An 8,243-nucleotide genomic window follows, 5' to 3' on the forward strand; every position below is an offset into this window, starting at 1 on the left:
AAGCATAAGGGGAGGGCTGTTAATGTATTTTAATGTCTTGTTTTTATTGATAGTAACACAAGTAATGTTTACTTTATATAAAATGTATTGAGCCATACACTTGTGATATGCATGTTTAAATATGTATGTTATACCTAATAAAAAGTCGAAATGGAAAAGAAGTAAATTGTCATGAAAAGAAGGCTTGAATGCACACACACACACATACACACATGCACACACTGGTAGTATTTGTATGTGACCAAGGGGAATGAGCGGTCATGGTCGGCGATGCAAGGCAGGAGGTCATGGTGGACAACTGGAAGGATTAATAGGAGAGGGCATTGCAAGTGAGTTGTCCTTTCCCCAGGTGATCACGGGGCTGACTAATATGAGGTAGATGTCTCCTGGGGAAATAGGGGTATACAATTTGGCAGAAAGCAAGCAGTGTACCAGGATCATGGGCTAGGCAGACAGTGTGCTCAGAAACATAATAGAATCTCTAATATCAAAAGAAGAAAAAGCAAAAATGTCTTGTGTTCAATTTGTTCCTTAGATGATACAGTCCATGGATGTTGCTAAGGCAGAGGTTTTAGTGTTTAGGGCTGAAGTTGTTCTCCAGCACAGGAGGTGAAATTATCTCCCACAGCAAGGTCTTGGGCTGGGGTGATGTTGTCTGAGGCAGAGTCATCTCCAACCATGAGTTCTTGGCCAGGTCAGTGTCATCTAGGAAATGGGAATTAGGCTTTTTTTTTTTTTTTAAGTGGATACCTACTTGGGTTGCTGTAGGTCTCAGCATTTACTATATTTGCTTGAAACAATGGCTTGCTTGGCAGGTTTGGGCCTCTGGATTGTAAAGCAATGAAAGCACCCAATCCATGGCCATAAGATCAACAGATATCAGGTGTGCAGGCAGGCAGCTCCACTTGATAGGGTTTTTTGTTTTATTTGCCTTTTTATCTTGTGGTGGAATTTTTTAAAAGATCTTATTTATTTATTTATTTATTTATTTATTTATTTATTTATTTGAGAGAGAGAATGAGCAGGAGGGAGAGGGAGAGAGAATCTGAAACACATTCCGTCCTGAGCACAGAGCTGGCCATGGGGCTCGATTCCCTGAACGCAAGATCATGACCTGAGCCGAAACCAAGAGTTGGATGCTTAACTGACTGAGTCACCCAGGCGCCCCTATTTTGTGGTGGAATTTTGGGCTCAAATGAGTGCCAATGCAGGTGAGCAACTGCCTGTCCATGGGACAATCAATGTTAATTGGTTCCAGGAGAATGTGCGTCATCAATTTGGCCTTCAGCCTCTATGGGATGGGGCAAGATTGAAAATTTATAAAAATAGGTTGAGGCCTGGGGCAAGGTAAAGACACATTTAGAGGTCCATTTATTGGACTGGAAATTTAAAAGGAAATATTTGAGGAGGCCATTGTTTCTCAGTTAAACAGGCTCTTTGGACCTCCTAGAAACATGAAAGTTCTGTATTTTGCCCAGCATTCTGTATTTTGCCAAGTGAAATGTGGGCATTGCTTATTACCGGTGAAGTCTATAACTCAGAAGAGAATAAGAGTGTTCTGGCAAGATCTCATATTGTGTCTTTAGTATATGTAGAGCCACAGACGATTTTGATTTATATTTTGAGCACCTCTGAAGTAAAGGATTGATGGTCCTTGTTCCAAACACCAGCAAAAATACTGAAGCAAAAAAGTCTGGTGATCTCAAGTGTGAGTTGTAGGGTATGTTGTTGCTCAGGAGCCTATTCTAGAGGATAGCTAAGTGGTTTTATAGTCTGCAGCTGAGGGGTGAGGGCAGCAAGCCATATAGATCATCAAAACTTGTGAGCTAAGGGCACCTGGGTGGCTCAGTTGGTTAAGCGTCCAACTCTCGGTTTCAGCTCAGGTGGTGATCTCAGGGTTGTGGAATAGAGCCCCGTGTTGGGCTCTGCACCTAGCAGAGCCTGCGTAAGATTCTCCCGCACCCTCTTCCTCTGCCCTTCCTCCCCGTCCCCTCCCCCTGCCCCGCACTCTCTCTCTCTCACATGCAGACATGCTAAAAAACAAAACAAAAAACTTGTGAGCTAAAGAGAAACTGTCCCTGTGACAGCCTCCCAGGGGAGACAGGGGCAAGTGGGACATGGCCTTCTAGCAATACCTCCCACCCTCCTGTGCTCTCAAAGGACCACGAAGCATTCTGTCAAGATTCAGATCGGGTGCAGTTTAAGCCTTGGCCTCTATGACCTCAGTAGACACATTCAAAATACCATAAGTAGGAGACAAAAATACCAAAAACCAGAGTGTGATCCCTTATGCTCCTACCCCATTCTTGCCCCCATTCGAGTCTTTCCAAAGCAAAGGCAGACTGAGAAAAACTGCAGAGAAGAGAGAAGAAGGCAGCCAATGACAGACAAAATGTTGATCTAAAACCATCACCAAAAAGACTTAGTGAACTCTAAGTCTGAAAATACTTTTAAAAAGTATCATGGTAGATCAGAGTACAGACAATAACTTAAGGACTTAATGGATAATGGAAGCAATGGATATATTTAAAGTAGTGATCTGAGAACAATTCATAGCCGTTAGATACTTTTATCAGTAAAAATAAAAGAATGGGAGTAAATACCCATTTTTTTAAAAAAAATAGCACTCCAGTCTAAGATGGCAACATAGGAAGCCCCTGAGCTCACCTCCTCCCAGGACACACTAAATCTACAGCTACACATGGAACACTTTCCTTTGAAAGAAGTCTAGAAACTAGCTGAGTAACTTCTATGTATCTGGCAAATGAGAAAATGCGTCAATAGGAGTAGAAAACGCTGAGACACACTCTCACCATAAACCCCACATCTAGCACAGCAGCGTACAATTGGAAGGGAACTTGCAGCTCCCAGCATGTCCCTGAAGAGCGAAGGGTTCGTGCCCAACATCTAATGCGCAAACTTTCAAGATGTCTGCCAGAAGGATGGGGCCCCAAAACACCTAGCCCTGAATGCCAATCGGGCTTGCCTTCGAAACACCCACAAGACTGTGGCAAATAAATAAACAGTTTTTAACAGGCTCACAATGACTCACTGTGGCTCTTTCCTCCAGGGCTCAACACAGGGGGACCAGACAGAAATGCCCATCTCCTACTCTATCCCTGAAAGAGTCCTATTTGCACACTTTAAAAGCTGCTGCCTGAGAGTCAGGCTTCTAATTTAACACAAATCTAGGAGTTGGCCTATCTTCCTGGAGACTGGTGAGACCAGTGAGCACCATCCCCACGTTCTTCCTCTGGCTCATTCAAGCTTGCCAGTGTCTCCCTGAAAGGAGCTTGTGCACGTGTCTGGTGCCCTGGTTTTTGTGGCTGCTCCCCAGGGGATGTGTGTCTTCATTGCGTGACTCTGGTGGCGGCAAGGCTGGAATTTGCAGGTCCCACAGGACTGTAGCAAATAAAGAAACCATTCTTAGCCAGCTCTCCACCCAGGGTTCAGTGCAGAGGGAGCAGACAGAAAAGGCCATCTCCCTGTCTTTTCCAGAAAGAGATCTTTATAAGATCTTTAAAAGCTGCTGCCTGAGGGTGCAGCTCCCAATCAGCCTGCATCTAGGAGCTGACTGAGATCCTCTCTTCTGGAGCACTGACAGGTCTTGGAACACCCTCAACTACTGTGAGCCACAGAGAACAAAGAAAGTAGTGTGGACAACCATAACGTTTGAGAGACAATCAAGAGCTTGGGCCACGCCTGAACAGTAAGGTTCATTTCTTACGTGAGACAAAGACTGGAAGAGATAGTTGGGTTTTTAAAAAATTTTTTAAAGATTTATTTATTTGAGAGAGAGAATGAGAGCATAGAGGGAGAGGGAGAAGCAGACTTCCCGCTGAGCAGAGAGTTCGATGTGGGGCTCTATTCCAGGACCTTGAGATCATGACCCCAGCCAAAGGCAGACACTTAACCGACTGAGCCACCCAGGCGCCCAAGAAGTAGTTGTCTTATCTAATGCACAGAAACCAATACAGAGAGTCAAGGAAAATGGAGAAACAGAGGAATATGTACCAAACAGAACAAAACTCCAGAAACGACCTTAATGAAATAGATGTGATTTGCTGATAGACAATTAAAAATAAAGATACTCACCAAGGTCAGGAGAACAATACATGAACAAAGGGAACATTTCAATAAAGAGATAGAAAATATATGAAAGTATCAAACAGAAATCACAGAACTGAAAAATACAGTAACCGAGCTGAAAATTTCAAGAGAAGATTTACAACACACTTGATCAGGCAGAAAAAATGATCGGCAAACTCAAAGATAGGGCTGAGTAGCTAGAAGAAAAAAGAATGGAAAAGAGTGAAGATAGCTTATGGGATTTATGGGACAACCTCAAGCAGACCAATATTCATATAGGAGTCCCAGAGAAGAGAGAAAGGGGCAGAAAGCTTATTCAAAGAAATAATGGCTGAAACATCCTAATCTAGAGAAACAGGGAGCCATATCCAGGAAGCTCATGAAGTTGTAAATAAGTCAAGCAGAGAAAGACTGTATGATCTTACTTATGATCTTACTTAGAGTGGAATCTAAAACAAACAAAAAACAAGCTCGTGGATATAGAGAATTGATTGGTGGGGGTCGGGGGTGGTCAGTGAAATGTGTGAAGGAGATTAAGTACAAACCTCTAGCTATAAAACACATAAGTCACAGGATATAATGCACAGCATGATGAATCTAGTTAATAATACTTTTTGTATATATTTTTTAAGATTTTATTTGAGAGGGGCGCCTGGGTGGCACAGTGGTTAAGCGTCTGCCTTCGGCTCAGGGCGTGATCCCGGCGTTATGGGATCGAGCCCCACATCGGGCTCCTCTGCTATGAGCCTGCTTCTTCCTCTCCCACTCCCCCTGCTTGTGTTCCCTGTCTTGCTGGCTGTCTCTATCCTGTCGAATAAATAAAAAAAAAAAAATTAAAAAAAAAAAGATTTTATTTGAGAGAGAAAGAGCATGCACAAGTGGGGGGAGGGGCAAAGGGAAAGGGAGAAACAGACTCCCCACTGAGCAGACAGCCCAACACCTGGATTGATCCCAGGACTCTGGGATCATGACCCAAGGCGAAGGCAGGCGCTGAACCGACTGAGCCACTCCAGTGCCCCTGTATTGTAAATTCGAAATGTGCTGAGAGAGTAAATCTTAGGAGTTTTCATCATGAGAAAAAACTCTATTACAGTATATGGTGATTGATGTTAATGGGACTTAGTGTGGGGATCATTTTACAATAGATACAAATATCAAACCATTATGTTGTATAGCTGACCCCAGTATAATGTTATATGTCAATTATACCTAATTTTTTTTAGGTAATATGTCTTTTTTTTCCTTGGAGTTATTTTAAGATTTTTTTTCTTTGTCTTTGGTGTTTAGCAGTTTAATATGATGTGCCTGTGTATAGTTGTTGCATTTATCCTGCTCGGGATTCACAGAATGTCATAAATCTGGGGCTTTTTCTTCGTGTTGTTGGTTTTGGAATTTTTCAAGCATCATCTCTTAAAGAAAATATCTCCCTTAAATTCTCACTTGACTGGAGGATCCCAGATGAATCTACACTTGACCTTTTCACCGTGTCTCACGTGAAGGTTACTCTTTTATGTGAATTTTTGTTCTTCTTTTTCCCTCTGTATGCTTCAATCTAAATATTTTCATCAGTCTTCTAGTTCACGAATTCTCTCCCTTGTTGTATCTAATTTTCTATTAAATTTATCTACCATGTGTTTAATTTCAGTTATCATATTACTTACTTTAATAATTCTCATTGGCATCTTTGTACAGATTTAATTCTTTGACGGTTTTCTTCGTCTTTTCATTTATTTTCTTCCACTTTTGCTCTGTTTTCTTAAGCATATAAGTAATAGCTTTTTTCCCCAGCCCTTGGTGATAATTCTAACATTTGGATTACCTTTGGTCTATTTATATTATATTTTTCTCCCTCTAGGTCTTGTGCCCTGTATTTTGGTATGCCAGGTTATTTTCAATTAAATGCCAGCTGCTGTATGAAAAAACTGGTACAGATCTAGATGATACTGTCTTCTCAAAAGAATTCACACTTTCCTTTGCAAGGCGGATATAATAGTAGTTGATTATCTTAATCCAATTAGAGACTTAGCTGACCCAAGGATAAATTTGACACTTTGAGCTATCCAATTTGTCTTTGCAAATCTCTGATTTGTTTAAAGCAACGCAAAGCAAAGCTAGTTGCCTCAGCTTCTAATGCCTTGTATATTGTAACTGCCTCATCTAGCTGTTCTTCCCAGTGGAAATGTTAGCTTGCCGCAAGTGAAGCTCTATACCTCCTTTTCTCTTACCTCTTTAGTGCAATGTTTCAAAAAATTTCTTAATTTTAGTAGCGATAACCAACACACTCATTTGCTTACATTTTAGTAGAAAAGAACTGTAATTTTTATCAGAGCTCAAAATATTTTTATTGTGTACAATTGCTTGCTAGCCATCTTAATGTACCATAGGTACCCCCAAAAAAAATACCCTACTGAGCTGTTTTTCTCCCTCTCTTCTGTGTTTAAGGAGACTAGAGATGTAAAAATTTAAATTTAAATAATGATTCTGAGCTGGATATTTTGTTATAAAGGACATTCTGGGACAATCAACATAATTTTAATGGCATCTAAGGGTTAGATGGTAATCATGTATAAATATTAATGTTCTGATTTTGATGGTCGTATTTTGATTTTTTAGGAGAATGTCCTTGTCGGTAGGTAACACATACTCAAGTACTATGGGATGATGGGCATAATGTTGGCAACTTACTCTCAAATAGAAAAAAAAGTTATTTGTACTATACTTGCAACTTTTCTGTAAATTGGAGATTATTTCGAAGTAAAAATTAGTAATAAGACTCAATTCAGGTGCCACCTCATTTAGGAATAAATTCAATCCTCATCGACTTCAAAAATACCTCTTCTTGGTGTCTCCATATGGCCCAAGCATTTGTTCTCTCATTTCACTTCATAGAATCATAATTATCTTTTTGTCTCTGATTATGCCAGTAGATTATGATCTCTTTAAAACCAGGAACTGTGTTCTATTTATGTTATCAGCACCAAGCCCAGGAACTGGTATAGGATAAGCCCTCTAATATTGATTGAATTATTATATATAATGATGATTGTCACCTTCTTTGAGGATTTTCTAATTTTCCCACTTCTTCCCTTTCAGATACCCCCCACTCCCAAGCCAGTGTCTTCAATCCCAGCTAAGTGTCAATGATTTCAGCCAGATCAAGCTTTCTAGTCCACCCTCCTTCATTGAACATCCTTAGTAAACTCTCCCAAACTTGCTCCCCAGGCTCTGCCAACATACACTGATGAGGTGCTGGAACTTTGTGTCCAGGCCGTCTCCTCCTACAATAGGCCTTCACTTCTGCATCTGGACTACGTTGGGATCTAGCTTACCATGAGCTGGGTTTCTTCTGAGGAAAATCAGCATCAGATTGTGAGGCAGCTAGCCTAAGTGCAGTCCTTCAGTTCTAGAAAGGCTTTTTTGTGTGGGAAGGCGGATTCCCCTAGTCAGAGTGTGGCTAACCTGTCAAAAGATATTTGGGCACCCAACATTCTCACTCAGTATCTTCCACACAGTGCCCTTCCCATAGTGTAAGAGACATGGTGTGGTTGCAGATTTAATTGGCATTGAACACTCAGGCCCTTGGTGCTGAGCCATGGCTGCCCGGCAACTCCAGGGCATGAGGAACTCTTCCCAAACTGTGAAGGCTTTGGGGTTTTCTGTGGATCTTCTCAGCTGGATAGTTTTGCTCTCAATGTCGATTTTTTCACTGTTCCTACTTCCTGGAGCTATCAGAAAAAAGCCAGTTTACTCTTCAATTTTTATAATTATTATTTTTTAAAGATTTTTATTTATTTATTTATTTGTCAGAGAGAGAGAGAGAGAGAGAACACAAGCAGGGGGAGCGGCACACAGAGCAGGCAGAGGGAGAAGCAGGCTCCCCACTGAGCAAGGAGCCCAATGTGACACTCGATCCCAAGCCCCTGGCATCAAGACCTAAGCCAAAGGCAGACTCTTAACCCACTGAGCCACCCAGGTGTCCCTATAATTATTATTGTTACCATAGAAATTAAATGCCACAGTCACATGATTTCCCAGAGCATTGCTCTCACCTTCACTTCATTCTCTGCCACTCCTGAGGATAATGATGCCGCCACGTGCATATGTAAAACTATTAACCTATAGCTTGAAAGGGCACCCACCCGTATCATGATGGT

The sequence above is a fragment of the Ursus maritimus genome, unplaced genomic scaffold (genome assembly GCF_017311325.1).
Source record: "Ursus maritimus isolate PB19 unplaced genomic scaffold, ASM1731132v1 scaffold_24, whole genome shotgun sequence".
Lineage (NCBI taxonomy): Eukaryota > Metazoa > Chordata > Mammalia > Carnivora > Ursidae > Ursus > Ursus maritimus.